A 15,741-nucleotide genomic window follows, 5' to 3' on the forward strand; every position below is an offset into this window, starting at 1 on the left:
CCACATCTGATTGGTGACAGCGGAGACTGTACCATTGTTAGTGTCCAATAAGTCCCTCCTCTCCTTCAGGGCACCTCTGCTTGTACCCTTAGTCATGTCCTTCTCATCTCTCCCAGGCCCCATGAGCCGCCTAAGTCACCTGCTTTCTTCTGCTCCTCTGGTGCATCCTTCACATTCTGCTGGAAGGTTCTCTCCATTCTCCTGGCTAAAACACTCATAAAGCTTAACTCCTCAGCCAGACATGGGGTGCTCTTCACAGGCTGGCTTCTGCAGACTCTTCTATTTTGTCTCCCATTCTCCCCCTTCACTCCATGTTGTGATTTTCTCTTTCCCAAATGCACCACACCAGTGTTTGTGAAACTCTAGCCATTGACATACCAACTTCACGATGGTTACCATATTCATGTACCACCTGGTTTATTTTTCTGCCTATTTTTTTAAATTGATTGGAGTTTTAACTAAAATAAAGTCATTTCAAATGAAACTTGTATCAAAGCTGCAATCAGTTGCCATAATTAAAATAAAACTAAAAATAAATAAACTTATAGAATTAAGTTCTAACAAGATACTGTTGTCTAAAATATCCCAGCTGAAACCTGTTCTCAAACAAAAAGGGAGATCAGCAAGTGTTAGAGAAATTGGAAATATATTTGGAAATTAGAAAGATTTACTCTTTGAGTTGACCAGGATTGAGGGGGAGTTTGCAGGGAGTTATTTCTACTGTTTTATTCAATATTATTTCAGGCTAGGCCCTAAAATCATTATGGATGAAACCTTCAGTCACCTCCCAGTGATGGTGTTGTGCTCGTGGTACATCCTTGTCCTTGTGCAGACCCTTTCATTTCATATGGACTTATCCTTATCCTTATCATCTCCACTTAGCCTTCTCATAAACTTTTTATTACCCTGCTGGGTAGGGAGAGAGAGTCCTTGTCTGGGAATCCTTCCTTGATGCATTTCTACCCTTCCCAGTCATTGAGTGCTCATCCTTCGCTTTCTCCCAGCATGCCATGTGTTCTTCTACACAGTATTCTCCATCTAGCTCAGGACTTCTAGTTAACTAGAAATTCCTTAGTAGACCAAGCCCTCTTTAAAGGTAGAGGCACTGCCTTATCTGTGTATATCCAGTGCCTAGCCCAATGACTGGAACATGGTAGATACTGAGTGTCTAGAAAATAAATCATTGGCACCTAGAGACTCAGAATATTTCTGTAGGGTTGCAAGCAGGTGAGGAATCTAGATGATCAAAGCCATTTAAAAAAATCCAAGATAAAGAAAAGAGTAGCCCTGCAGATTGTTAAAATCAGAAACATATGAGAGGGGGACCAAATTTGCTCTAAATCATAGTCAAAAACACCTGAGGCCAGAGCCTCAGGGACAGAAGCTCCATGGCTCAGACCAGATTCTATAGCAAATACATGACCACCTCATATGCCTTTTACATTTGGTTTTGCTGCCTCTCCACCCAAGAATCCTGGCCTAAGATTGACCCATTATCTTTATTCTCCTTCCTTCCCTCCCACTTCTTTGCAAGGTCCTGAAAATAAAGAATTTTAAATGTGTATTATTCAACTTGTGAGTCTTATAAAGATTTCAACATCGATGATTACATTAAAACCAATCTAAGTTCCCAATCTTTTGAAAGGGAGCATTGTACAAAACAAGCATTTTTTTTTTGAGAGGACATCTCTCATATTTATTTATCAAATGGTTGTTAACAACAATAAAATTCTGTATAGGGGACTCAATGCACAATCATTAATCAACCCCAAGCCTAATTCTCACAAAACAAGCTTTTAAAACGTTTTTTTGATTGTACAAGCTGGGTAAGACATGAAATTAACATGCTATGTATATATAGGTCAGTGGAATATAATTTCTCATCCTATGTGAATGGTGATTTGCAAGACTGAGTATTCAGGAATATTTTCTGGATGATTCTATTTCACGGTTAGGCATAGTGGAATAGTTGCCATACAGAGGAAGGGCAGCTACCATTTACCACACAAGATTTCTTTTCCCTATAGTTTACCTAGTCTAGAAGTACAGTCTTTATTGATTGTTGAAAAAATGAAGGCTCCTACGGCCAGGAATCCCCCCGACCCTGGTCAGCTTGCTCACTGCACATGTGTGGGCAATATGTTATTACTGACTCCATATAAAGAGCTCCGCCCAGTGCTCTGGGCTCCACAGCTGCAGGAAAGCAGAGACTGGGGGGATGGCAGCCACGAGGACAGAGACTGAGACGGCTGCGGGGACGGACAGGCCCGGAGGCAGAGACCAGCTTGCTGCGTGCAAACATGCTCTGAGTGGACTGAATTCTAGTGCTTGACCTACCATTATGAGAATAAAGCTTGGTATAAACCCTTTCACCCCGAGAACGTTCCATTGTTATTTTTCAGTCTCACTGAATTAAGAGTTAACTTTCCTGGGACTGAAACCCACTGGCAAGACACAGATTTAAAAAAAACTCTGTCAAGACAGAACATAGCAGGGCTCTTAAGCCGTAAAGACACCTACAGGAGTGCCATCAGCTGCACAAACACCCTGGGCAGTTCTGCAGGAGCACCTCCACGAGTCCCAGACGAGGGGACTGCACCCCCTGAACACTGCTGTGGACTGGGCCGTGCTCCCCCCAATTCCTACGTTCAAGCATAACCCCCAGTGTGACAGCACTTAGAGAGGGCCTTAAAAAAAAAAAAAAACTCTGTCAAATTGTCTATTTAAAAGTAAAACTTTTGTTGTTATTTTAAAGCCTGGTGAGTCTAAGGCTGACCCCAAATTTAGTTACCCAAAGAGTAAAAGAATATAACTATATGGTTATTTAAGCTTTACTGGCTAACATACCAGCCCAATAATATGGCTACCTGTCTGTCAATGGAATTGTATGCAATTTTAAAATTCAGAGGAAAGGCAGCTGGATTGGAAATGCTTACAGAGTGTTTGGAAACTTTCAGTGCAGTGGCTTATCCCACTGAGCTGATCACAGCTGCCATCCCTGCCAAACTCTGTCCCTGGCAGACTCAGAACCCGTCTCCTGTGCTGCCTATTCTGTGAGGCCTGAAGGTGCCAGCATTGTGCACAGCACCCAGGAGAGCAGACATCACATTGCTCCTGATATTGTAACTGTCCCACTTCAACGGCACCGGGTTGACAAGCAGATGTTGAAATATGAATAACGCAGGAACTTGTATATGGTTTCATCTATGAGGTAAGAATGTCCCTGTTGCTCCAAGACAAGGTCAGCAGCTTATTTTTCTTATAAAATCAAGATCCAAGAGATTCAGAATAAGCCATTTAAGTTACTGCAACTCTTCCCTTTAAGTTCACCCCTGGAGCCTGTCAGATGGTAGGGCCGCCCACAGCCAACCAGCCAATAGGATGAAACCTGGAAGAGGATGTGGTAGATCCTCAGGTGTTACTAGGCCATGCTGCAGCTCAGACTTTAAAGCCCTTCAAGAAAATTTGAAAAGTAGAAACTTCTGCTCTTTCTTGCCCAGAGTCATATAGACACATTCCATTTTGGAAGCTGAGAAATATTGTGTAGCTTTTCCTGGAATCTGCCTGCGTTGCCGTGCAAGAATAACACAGTATAAAGAACATGAACTCTGAAACCAGTGAGATGTCGGTTTGAGTCTTCCCTCTTTAACTTGGACAATTTGGGTAAGTTATACCTAAGCCTCAAACCCATTGTGTGGATTAAATGATATAACTTGGGTTAACGTGCAAGCTTTAGCAAGGGTGCTTTGCCGCATAGTACATGCTCATTAAATAGTATGCCTTCGTTAGCAAATTTCTTGTGTAGGGGAGCTAGCTTGTCTGGTGGTGAGATGGGGTCAGACACTGTTTCTAAGCTTAGCAACCCAGCTTGCTTGGGTTCATGCTGCTCTGCCTGTAGAGAACTCTGCAGGGGGAGCTAGTTCAGGATGTGGGTCACTAGAAACCTGAATTCTGGGCTCTGCTGCCAAGACAGGATCCCCTTTTCCTCACCCAGCTACATGGAAGACAAACTTGCTCAGAACTGAATTAGCCCAGTAGATGTTTCTTTTTGCCTGAGAAGGAAGCAATTTTACAAACTCAGAAATGGAACTGATAGTTCGCCATCCAATTAGCAGGAGCTAATTTCGATTTCAAGGTCATTTTGTGTGGTGTGCTCCTCCTTCGTGTACCCAGGGCCTTGGATCTCCTCCCTCTCTGGTTTTGTGTGTTCCTGTATACGCTGTAAACAGTCACAATTTCCATTTTAGGATTTCATCTCCATTGTGCTGCAGTCCCCATTTTTAGGAATTGATGCTTGGCAAACAATGAAAGGTTTCACAGATCATGAAGGTTATGGCACAGTTTTCTCCTGCCTTATGGCTGAATTTAATTAGATATTCTGTAATAGCTCAGCAGCAGAATTGTGCTGCAGAATGGGCTCCATTTTGCCCCCAGGCAACCTCAAGAGCAGAGCAAATATGAAATACGCTGGATGACTCATCGGGCTGATGGAAAATGCAGTGAAACTTCTTTTTCAACAGGATCAGGCAAGGTGACTGAGAAAGCTGCCCTGGGAATAGACACCTGGTAACTCTGCATCGACGCAATCATTTAAAAATATGCTTACAGTGAAGTAATCAGCGAAAACCACTGTCTGACCTTGACATTCTTCTGCGGCTGCTGGCCCTTGAAGACAATGATGGAGGCAGCTAATTCCAGCCATCTGGGACTTTGATCAACTATGTCCCCTACAGAGCAGGCAGGACTTCAGTTAGCAGTTAGCAGGAAGCTTCTCTAGGGCATGAGGCCCAAGCAGAGAAGTGGGGAGACCAAGAAATTCTTTCTTATTCTGGCAGATGCCAAATTACCTCGTGCATTTGCAAGATTTTACATGTGCAATCTCTGATACTGACTACCCTTGTTGGGGACGCTAGGCTTCACAGATTTTGTTTTTCAAACATGAAACAAATTGAGGCCCTGATGTCACAGGATGTCTTGGCAGCTGAGTTCAGGCTGGACAGAAAGGCATCTTTGTGGGGGCATAGCTTTTCTCTGTCTGGTTCCATTTCCTTTGCTGTCTTCAGAAGGAGAAGATGGAGGGAGAACCAGTTGGGTGGGGGTGATGTGATAGAGATTTGCTGTTAAGATGGAAATGAGGGAAGATTTAGATAAGGAACAAGTGACTGCCCAAGAGAGCACCTGTAACTCGTCATCCAATTTAAGAGCAGAGTTAGCATCTAGTTACTCATTCACTCATCCCTCCCCAATCAGCACCTGCTGCTCTCTGCTCTCCGCCCCCCCCCCCCACCACTGTGCCAGGCACTGTCAGCTGTTTGAAGATGTCTGGGATGCTTTTGGAAACCTCTCTTGCTGCTCTTCTTCATCTTACCAACTTCCATGGAAAAAGCATTACCCCTCTGGCATTCAGACAGTTCACAAAGGAATAAATGTGTCTCTCTCATCTCTGGAATTGCTGAAAATGCTGTATGTAGGTCACTTTTATCTTCATTTGAGGAATGATATTAGGATCTGCCTGACCAGTCTTCCAGGAAATTAAGGTTTTAATCTCAACTCAGTCTTCACATAGCATGACAAACCTTCCATGTCCAGGACTAGGCTGGCGGACGAGAGGAATAGGATGCCTCCGGTGTGACTTTTCCCTGTGGAGCATGGGTGTTTACAGAATTAGGGCTACTGGACAGTTCCAGCACCCAGATATTCATGCCTACTTTGAAAATGAGATATTCATGTCTGTTTTGAAAATTTGGGTATCTGGTCTCAATGTGAGTGTAGCAATAGAAAACAGGGTAGCCATCAAAATCAAGTCACTATTACACATAGGGTAAGCCTGGCCACTATGACTGAAAATCCTAAACTTCAAGGTTAAGGATCAGAGGGACAGCTGGCTATGGCTTCCCTATAAATTGGAAACTTCTAGAAAGAATGGATCACACTGGTTTTTCTTTAGTTTTCTGATTATCACCTGCAATATGTACCACATCATATTAGATTTACATGCATGGCTAACTTCCAGCTTGCGAGTTCCTAGATGTTAGAGATGATGCTTGATTCACCTTTAGCCCTAATGCTTAGTATAGCACCTAGAACACCAAAGGTCCTTACTGAATACTGTTCAGAGCTACTGCTTTAGGTGAAACTGTCAACGGGACAATCACAAAGCTCTGTGGCAGAAAGTAATTCACTCAAGATTCTTCTCTGCACTAGTCTTACCCACGATGAAAGACAAAAGAATATGCTGGTTGGGGGAGAGTGGGAGGGTGGGTTCTTTTCTAAATGAAGGTGGATTATAATAATGTTGTTCTTTTATTATGTATCTAATATGAAAGAAAAAAATTCTCACCAAAGAAAGAGTAGTAAGAAGAATCTGTGGTCCCTTCAATTAATGTGATGGTGATCTCAATTTAGTTGTAAGAGTCAGTCATGCCTGGGCCTGTCTATTGACTTGGTGGGAGCAGCTGCCAGCAGCCTGTTTGCATATGGATTAGGGGTCCTCTGGGGAGAGTTCTCATTCTGAAGGAAGAAGTTGCCAGGCAACAAGAGTTTGACCCGTGGAGACAGCCTCACCCAACCAAGGAGCAAGGAAGCCTGAGTACAGTGTGGTGTCTGTCATCTAGATCCTTCTCCCAGCTGGATGCCATGAATATATATCTGACTGCCATGGAAAGCGGGAAGTCTGAATGTACAAAGTGGAGAAAATCAACCTACATTGCTAATATCCTTTTAAAACACGGAGTACGATGCAATGCTTCAGGATCCAACGAAAAGACTAAAACCTGAATGGGAGGGAGTCATTTTCCCCTTTCGGACTAAAAATCAGTTTAGCGTGGAGATGCCACCAAAGTGTTCCTCACAGTGCCTGGCAGAGCAGCAACAGTAATGGGGGAAGATTCTGATGCTCAGTGAAGCATCAAGAACCAGTTCAGGACCTGTAGGATGTGGTGGTGTCCAGATGATACTGGAATATGCCTGCAGCTGGCATGGAGTAGCAGCAGAGTGACAAAGCTGTGCTCGGCAGAAGGGCTGATGAGAAACTCTTGTACCCAATGGACCTTTTAATTTTTGAACACAGTTGGGATCACTATATGAGTCCATGTTTCTCCAGGGGAATCCTCAGTGCCCTACACAAATTACAGGATGCAAATAGGTGCTTGCAGAAGTGAAGAGAAGGCTGCTGTCCAATTTCGGTCACCAGCAACACTCATGTCCCAAAGGTCAATGCATCTGCTAATATCAAAAAGTAATGACAATCCTTTGACCGGAGACCCACAGCAAAAATATTACTTACAATTAATTTAATATATTTTAATGTTTTTCAAACTGTATATAATAGAAGACATTTTCTATATTTTTTTAAAGAAAAAACTTCTAGTTATAAAATGAATAAGTTCTGGGGGATAATGTACAGCATGGTGACTGTATTGACAATGCTGTATTGTACACTTGAAAGTTGCTAACAGAGTAGGTCTTAAGTGTTCTCATCATGCACAAAAATGGTAGCTATGCGAGGTGACAGATGTGTTAACTAAGCTTAATGTGGTTATCGTTTGCACAATGTATATCAAATCACACTATACACTTTAACACAATGTTAATGTACCAGTTCTATTTCAATAAAGCTGGAAAAAATAAAAACTGACCATCAGACCATGGCTTTCAAATTTTACTTAGAAAATAAGCTCACAATACATATATGACTTGCTTAGAATTTTCTTCCTGATAGTAGTCCAGAAATAGAGGTATAGGCAGGGAAAGAATAAGCAAAGCTTTGGCACATGCAAAATTTAACTTGAAGACCTCAACATGTCTTCTTCCTTTTCCCCAGCATGAGGTGTCCTTCCCCCAAGGGCTCCTGTCCTCTATGGTTCCACGCCTCGAGGTTCTGCTTCAAAGCTTAAGCAGTCTTCCTTCCAGAGATGTTTTTGGTTTGGGCTCTTTCCCAAGATTTTTAGCAGCAAGGTCAAATGAAGGGGGAGTTTGTGGGTCCGAGGAGCCCTACAGGGAACCCCTGAGGTCTCACCATATTGTACTTGGCCACCCTATTTACCCATAAAGAAAGTCATGAGAAAAATAGATCTGACCCAGGTGACTTAATGTTAGCCGAACTTAATGAAAGTTGGCAGAACTCAGCAGCAACGACCGCTTCAGAAGAAGCTGACCTGCCACCCAGGGTGCCCCGCGGCCCTGCGCGCCGTCATTGCACACGCCCCAGTGGCTCACGGGAAAGCCCTGGGGGCGGCAGGCAGCGGCGTTCCTGGGTTGGCGCGGTGCCCAGCTTCCCGTCCCACAGTTGGCGGAAGCCTCTGCCAGGCCGTCCTCTTCTCCTGTGACGCAAAGCACGTTCTGTTTCCACGTCGTCGGCCGCCAAACCTTCGTAATGAACGGCGCTTGAGTAGCGAGAGAAGCCAGCCGAGGCAACCGGCTCCTGAGCAGACAGAGAACAGGTGGGGAAGGAGGAGAGCGGTGAGGGACACCCCAGAGCCGTCCAGGCCTGAGCTTGGAAGACAAGGTGTTTTTGGAGTTTGGATGAAGAAAACGAAGCTGGGATCTCAGCCATAGGTCTGAGAGAAGCAAAGAGAGCAAAATAAAAAAGAATTGTAAGATTATTGTGTGCATGCATTTTTCTCTGTAATGTTTTTTTGCCATAACTAAAATAAAGGTTTAATTTGCTTTTCTACTACTTTTTAGTTCCAGAATGCTGCTGCTTTGCGTGCAACTGTGATGGCACTGACTGGCGGCTCAGGTTTATGCAGTTTGTACCTGGAAGCCACGAGGGTGTGTGATTCTGTGGTAAGGTAAGTCCCACATGTGTCAAAGAACTACCGAAGGACGCCAAAGCTGCGTTAAAGAAAAGGCAGCCCCCATGTGGAAGTCCGTGGCAGGGACTCTGACCTCAGGAGGTGGTGGTGAAACTTGGGCTTTCTCCTCAGGACCTGCTTAATCTCCCCGAGGCTGGGGTAGGCAGTCTTCTGCAGAGATATTTTAAAGTTATTAGTGGGACAGATTTTAGAAGGATGTGCTGCAGTCCAGCATGCTTGTGATAAGCAACAGATCAACTCTGAGTCAGCAGATACTGAGAGAAATAACCAGAGTATTTGGAGGGGATAGGGCACCCATCAGGCAGGCAGGTATCTTGGACCAGTAGGAGGAGCCGACTCTTGGGGAGCGTGCACATAATTCCAAGTGAACATCCTCTACCGGCAGAGAACAGGACAGCAGGCAGTAGCAGACTGATTCTGACTGGACATTCTTGATTTTTGTCCAGGTCCTCTCCGTGTCTTTGTCCAGCTACGTGCTCTCATGCTACTCTGCTGGTGTGGCTAACAGCTAATGGCCTTGACTTGTGACATTCAGGAGGATTGTTCTGTGCTTGGAAGTTTACACCCAGCTTCTCTCCCCACCTCGTGTTGGTCCATAGCCAATAACTGAATGGCAAGGGAATACAAGAACCCAGTTTCTTTACCTCAAGGGGGAAAAGTAATCTCTGAGACAACATTTGTGTTAGAACTCTCTGGGAGAGCAGGCTGAAGCTGGGACTTTGGCAAGATCACACCTCACTTGCTTTTTCCTCCCTTGTTCTACTTGTCTCGCTTCCTTACTCATTTCTTCTTGAGGTCTTCCTTGGTCAATCATGGCACCGAAATCTTTGGCTCAGTGTCTGCTTCTGGGACAAGACAATTATAACAGACTGGTAAATGACTTGGAGATATTGGAAAGAGGCACCACAAAGTCTCACTTGTTGGTCGTTGCTATTCCTGTATTGGTATCTCATGGCCAGCATATGTGTGAGTGAGTGAGTGCTGGGCCATCCAGAAGGGAGGCTTTTCAGGGTTTCTGTGGGGACTATGTCCAAGAGAAATGCCACAGTTAATCCAGCTCTGCCATGTAAACATGGTCACTCAACAACAGTGCCCACTGTTTAAATTTTTGAAAGCAGAAATCATACATCATGTGATTTTGTGATTTGAGAGAAACCAGCTGTATTTGAGACTGGGCTGAAAAGACACAATCTATTAGATCCTAGGATGACAAAAACAGTATAAGATTTGACAGGAGGTATGATGCCTAAGATTTAGAGGACTTCAGGTGTTATTCTACTATTTTGGGGAAAGCATGCTCTGTGCTTCACTTCCTGTATCTAAAAAAATTGAGATGATTGTGCTTCTCTACGTGCCCTAGATAGTAGAGTAGGATAATGTGTGAAAAAGTCAGTTGTAAGCAATATAGTGCTAATGAAGCTCAAAAGAATAGCTATTTACTGATTTCTCTCCTCTTATTAGGATTACATCATATTGAGATTCACAAGGGCACTAATCTATTACACTCCCCACCCTTTTTTTGATGACTTCTGGGATAATGATTAGAAATACATGATTGTTAGGGAGGGTAATCAGAGCGATAGTTTTAACAGTAAAACCTCTTGTTGAAATATAAGTTCACTAACTATATTTTTATTCCTGGCTGAAGAGAAATATTGAGAGAGTCCCCAGACTCAAAAATTATTTCTATCAGTAATCCTAAATTATTTTAATTGTTTTCTGAAAAGCACCTACAGTTCTCATTATTTAATCTAGTGAATTGTTACCACCTCCCTGCATGTGGTAATGAATTCATTTATGACCACAAATCAATGAAGAGACAATTCCTGCCTGCAGGAATTACCGGTTCACCATATGTATGGAAAAATACAGCAGAGAATTTAAAAGGTGCTTAGTTTAATTTTGAGAACCTAATTGCCTATCAGGTAATAAATCAAAAAAAGATTCAGTTCTGTTAAAATATAATCACTCTTGTAAAAATATTTCCTGTATGTTGAGCAACTGGAGAATGATACCAAGAAATGTCATAAAGTCATTAATCTACACAGTTGCCAAGAATTAGAATGTTCCAAACATATTAAGATCCTAATATCTAATATTTTAATATTGAAAAATGTGTATGTGGAATAGTTCACAGTCTTACATGAATAATATATGCATGGAAAAATATGGTAATGATACTTCTGAATAAGCATAATGGATTTCCTAGATGGTAAAATTGTAAGTGTATTTGTTTTCTTCTTTCTAATTTATATCTTTTTAATCTTCTACAGTGAATAGGCACTCATTTAAGATTAAAAATAAGCATTTTTATCGAAAAACCCAGTCCTATCAGGACATGCCTAATTTGGTTAAGACTATTTATTTCTCTTCCCATTTTGTATCAAAGTCTAAATTCCATGAGGGCAGACTCCTCTCTTGTTCCTTACCGTGGGGTGGATGTGTGGTACAAAGGGTTGTACATGGCAGGCAGCTAACAGATAAGTGTTAAATGAATGAATAAATAAAGGTAATGATCAGGAGTAAGGATAGGCCCCACGCTAAAGCAGCTACATGAACAGATCCATGAGATTCGTAAGGATCAGCCCAGAACTACAGAACAGCAGGGAATTCAGCGTGGTTGAGGTCCGGGGTATTGAAGTGCAGGGGAGAAACCAGAAGGGGCTGCAGCCTGCACTGACCTTCATGTGTGTCAAACATTGTCCGAGCTTTTGTATGTGCAGCTTCTCTTGCGATCCTGCAAGATGCTGATTATGTTTTCCCATTTATAGATGAGAACTCTGAAGCTCCCTGAAGTTTAGTGAGCTGCTCAAAGTTGCAATATAGTAGGGGGGTTAAGATTTGAAGCTAGTGCTATCCTTCCCACAAGGCATCTTCTTGACCCTTGCACCACCGAGGCAGTGGCCTTGAAGGCCGTCTGAGCAGATGGGCAGTCTTAAAGGTAACAGAATGCCATTGAATTTTGAGAAGATTGAAGTCCTCTTTAGGGCATGAAGCTGGGGCAAAGTGGGAAATTACTCTTTTCTCCCCTCCCTCTCATCTCTCTTCATGTTACCTTATAATACGTGAAACTCCCATATTTCTTACATTGTTGAGCTAGTATGCAAAATAGCTTGGTAAAAGGCCATAGTTACCCAGAAGGAATAACCCAAGGCATGAATAACTTTTCAGTATGAATTATCAGAGGGTAAGCTCCTGAAGGCATCAGACCCATTTCTTGTGTTTAATTCAATCACCTCTTTTGGAGGCCTACTATGTTCCGGTGATTGTCTAGACACTTGATATGCATCATGACCAAGACAGTCACTGTCTCTGTCCTCTTAGAATTACAGCTTAGGGAAGAGACGTGATCATCTTTATTGCAGGTGTGAAGAGGCAGAACAAAAGGCTGAAAGGGGAAAGTCATAAAGCAGAGTCTAGACAGCAAAGAAAGCCAGGTCGGGAGCCAAGGCACCTAGGGGGTATCAGTAGGGTGAGAGTGAGGAGAAACAGGGCAGGGAGCTTGCGGGTCCTGGTGTTCGCAGTGAAATGGCCTCCCACCCTGCAGGCAGCCTGACGACAGCACTTTTCCCCCTGAAACCCATGGTCTGGGAGAGGAATGAGCACAGTACAACTTCAGCATGAATCTCACTTGCTGGAGAAAAATGAGCTTTGAATCATTAACAAGGCGATTGCTGCTACATACTAATGATACCATTTCCCGGTCCGGGTCTTTTTTACATTAATACATCCCGTGGTGTGGATTCAATGATAAAAAAATGATTCCTCGCTTTGAGATATTTCTGGGCATGATTGGTTTATGCCATGCACCACTTGTTTAGATTATGAATTAACTAATAAATCTGTGTTAGTTCCTAAGTTTTAGAATGAAAGGCTTTACTTCTTTCTCAGATACCAAGTTAATGTAACTATTTCTGATGACAGCAAATGAAGATTAAAAACCATGGCCATAAGTGTGGCTTACTCCACACATACCTGGTCCCCAGAACTACCCCTCATCTTTCCTAGTGAATGAGAGGTTATGTCTCTAGTATTATGAATAATTTATCCTCAATGAATGTCATTTATCTCAGCTTCTAACACCCTGATTTGCACGCATTAAACTCAATAAATATTTATTTCAACTTACCAATGGTTCAGATTTAGTACTCTATCCTAACAAAATAATTCTAAATATAACAAAAACCCTCAGAAATTAAATAATACATTCTAAATAATCCATGGATCAAAGAAAAAAATATAGGGGAAATGTAAACATATTTTTATCTGAATGAAAGTGAAAACATAACATACAAGATTTGTGGAATGCAGCTAAAGCAGTGTGTAGAGAGCAGGAATATTTCAAATCAATAGGCTTCCACCTTAAGAAATGAGAAAAATTAAGTGGTATGTATATTATACTATACCTAAATGAAAAAGTAAAAGGTAATGTGAACTTTTGAAAAAAAAGAGGAAGAAGATAGAAAGGAGACAGGTGGTTCTAAACCCAGATGCATCCTTCTAGGATTTTAGTAGGAAAATTTGAGTAATTACTGCTCGGGGTGGAAAGTTCGTAGCCCTGTCAACTTGGACTAGCACAGAAAGATGGCTGTACCTTGAAGAATCTGTTGTTTTAGTTCTTGAAGCTGCTCTCTTGGTCATGGCTTTGGGCTTTACTTCTCAGCTCCTGACTCAGCATTTTGAGGTGTCTTCCAGAGTCTGGACTTCAAGCTAGATTCAAGTTGGATGAGACTTCTCAGCTTACAGATACACAATGTGCAACTGATAATGCAAAAGGGTCCACTGGAGGAATTCAGTGTTTGGCTGCCCTGGGACCAACCACAGAAGTACACTCGGTAGCAACTCAGATTTCAATGGGTGGACTAACATTATCTTTGTTCCACATCCTTTCCAGAATGTTCGAAAACTACAGCAGTTGACTTTTGGTGGCTTACTTTTTCATATGACCATGTATCTCTCCCAGAAAAGAACTATAAATAAATAAATAAAGGGGAAAAAAAAGTTCAAGAAATAAGGAAATAACTGAAATCAGTAATTTTATAGGAAACACAGCAGAATTTTCCAGTAGAATATTATGATAGTGAATGGATGTGTAATGAGAGGCATCTTTCTAGGCCTTGCATCTTAAGGATGTGAGCATATAGTTGCCGTGGGCTTCAACCATGACATGATGCTAGGTTCCCAAATTCTCCAGGCTTTAGAAAATAACCAACTGGAAAATACTGAAGCTTATTACAATTTAGATATTTGCATTTCAAAGCTTGACACTTATGGAATTCCTGAAAAAGATTTAAAACATTACTCCTGAAATTTATTCTGTGTAACTTTTCAAAACTGCATACATTCAGAAATTAGTCTTATAAATATAACCATTGGATATAGGAATTGTATTGAAGAGAAAAAACTGTTTCATCATTTCCTTGATTGAATGCTATTGGAAAAATTATTCATTGTACTATAGATTATACAGTGTCAATAATTAAATAGTATGTGTATTGAGACATCAATGGGAGGAGTTATTTTTGTAAGGAAATTTGTTTACAATAGACTAAAGAGCTATAGTTATATTATAAATAACACATTTTTTTTAAAAGACAACCAAGTGATATTTGTGCCAGTAAAAATGAGAAAGCTCAGTTGTCCATGACAGAGTACTGCATAAACTTTGATTTTTTGACATTTGATTTCTGAGGGGAGTGAAGCTCTGACAGGCATGAAATCAGTGCAGGAATGTTACCATCAGGAGTTGGGCATGGGGCTAACTGCACAAAGGCAGCATGTGGAGTGTATATGGGGCTGGAAGGAAAAAGATGAGAGGTGATGGATAAAGAGAGCAGGGGTGGAAATGAGAGGCCTGGCAGGTGGCGTGCGTCATCCCATTTAGGAAGTTTCAAAGAAGCCAGGAGTGTTTTCCTTTCGCAAGACCACTCTACCCTGTGAAGTAGCACTGCTGGCTTGAAGGACTGCTTGGGGATATGTTCCAGGTCACACTTGTTATTGTCACCTGCCTTGTAAACAGCTGAGGGTCATGAGGGCCTGCACACACGGTTGTCATTTCATGGTCTTGCCATAGAGAAGAAACACTCATAAGGAAATCCGTCTGAGAGGCATAGAGATGGGAGGGATTTCCAGATCATTTCCAGGACACATTCCTACCAAGGTATTCCCTGAACCACCTAAGGCTCAGTATTACCCAGTCTCTGCATGGATAAAGTGTGTTTTTATAATGGAGATAATAAATGTTCATTTTGGAAAATTTGAAAAAAAAGCAAAGTAGAAGGGAAAAGTTATGTGTAATCCTGGCACCAGAAGTAGCCATTAACATTTTAATGTAGATTCTTATCTTGTTATTTATGCAGATACTTGAGTTGTGGAGTTGTGATTGTGATGTACGCAGTTTTTACGTCCTCTCTTCATTTATTCATGTGTTTTTGCTGGTACTGTAGATGGTTGGTAAACGTCATTTTTCATAGTTGTCTGCCTGAATAAAATCTTTTTGTTCCCAGTTTTCTTGCTATCATAAATGATAGTGTAATGAACATTTTTGTGCATAAATATTTTTTTCTACGTATTTCAGAATATTTACTCAGGACAGATGCCCAGAAATAGAAATAGTGGGTTAAAATGGAAAAACATTCATTTATAAGGTTCTTGCTTTGTATTTTTAATTCTTTTCCCTAAAGAGTTGCATGCCCACCAACAGTGCTGGTGTCCTTTTTACCTTATTCTCATTGGCACCATGTGTTATCATTTCAGAAGTTACTTGCTAATTTTATATTCTCTAATCCAAAGATATTGAAGATAAACCAACAGCAACAATAAAGAAAAAAAACATAGCAAAAACAGTAGCACCATAAACCCCACTCTTCCTTGAGTGCTTCCTATAGATTCAGAGCTGTATGTGCGTGGACTCTTGCCTGCCAGG

Source organism: Manis pentadactyla, chromosome 7 (genome assembly GCF_030020395.1).
Source record: "Manis pentadactyla isolate mManPen7 chromosome 7, mManPen7.hap1, whole genome shotgun sequence".
Lineage (NCBI taxonomy): Eukaryota > Metazoa > Chordata > Mammalia > Pholidota > Manidae > Manis > Manis pentadactyla.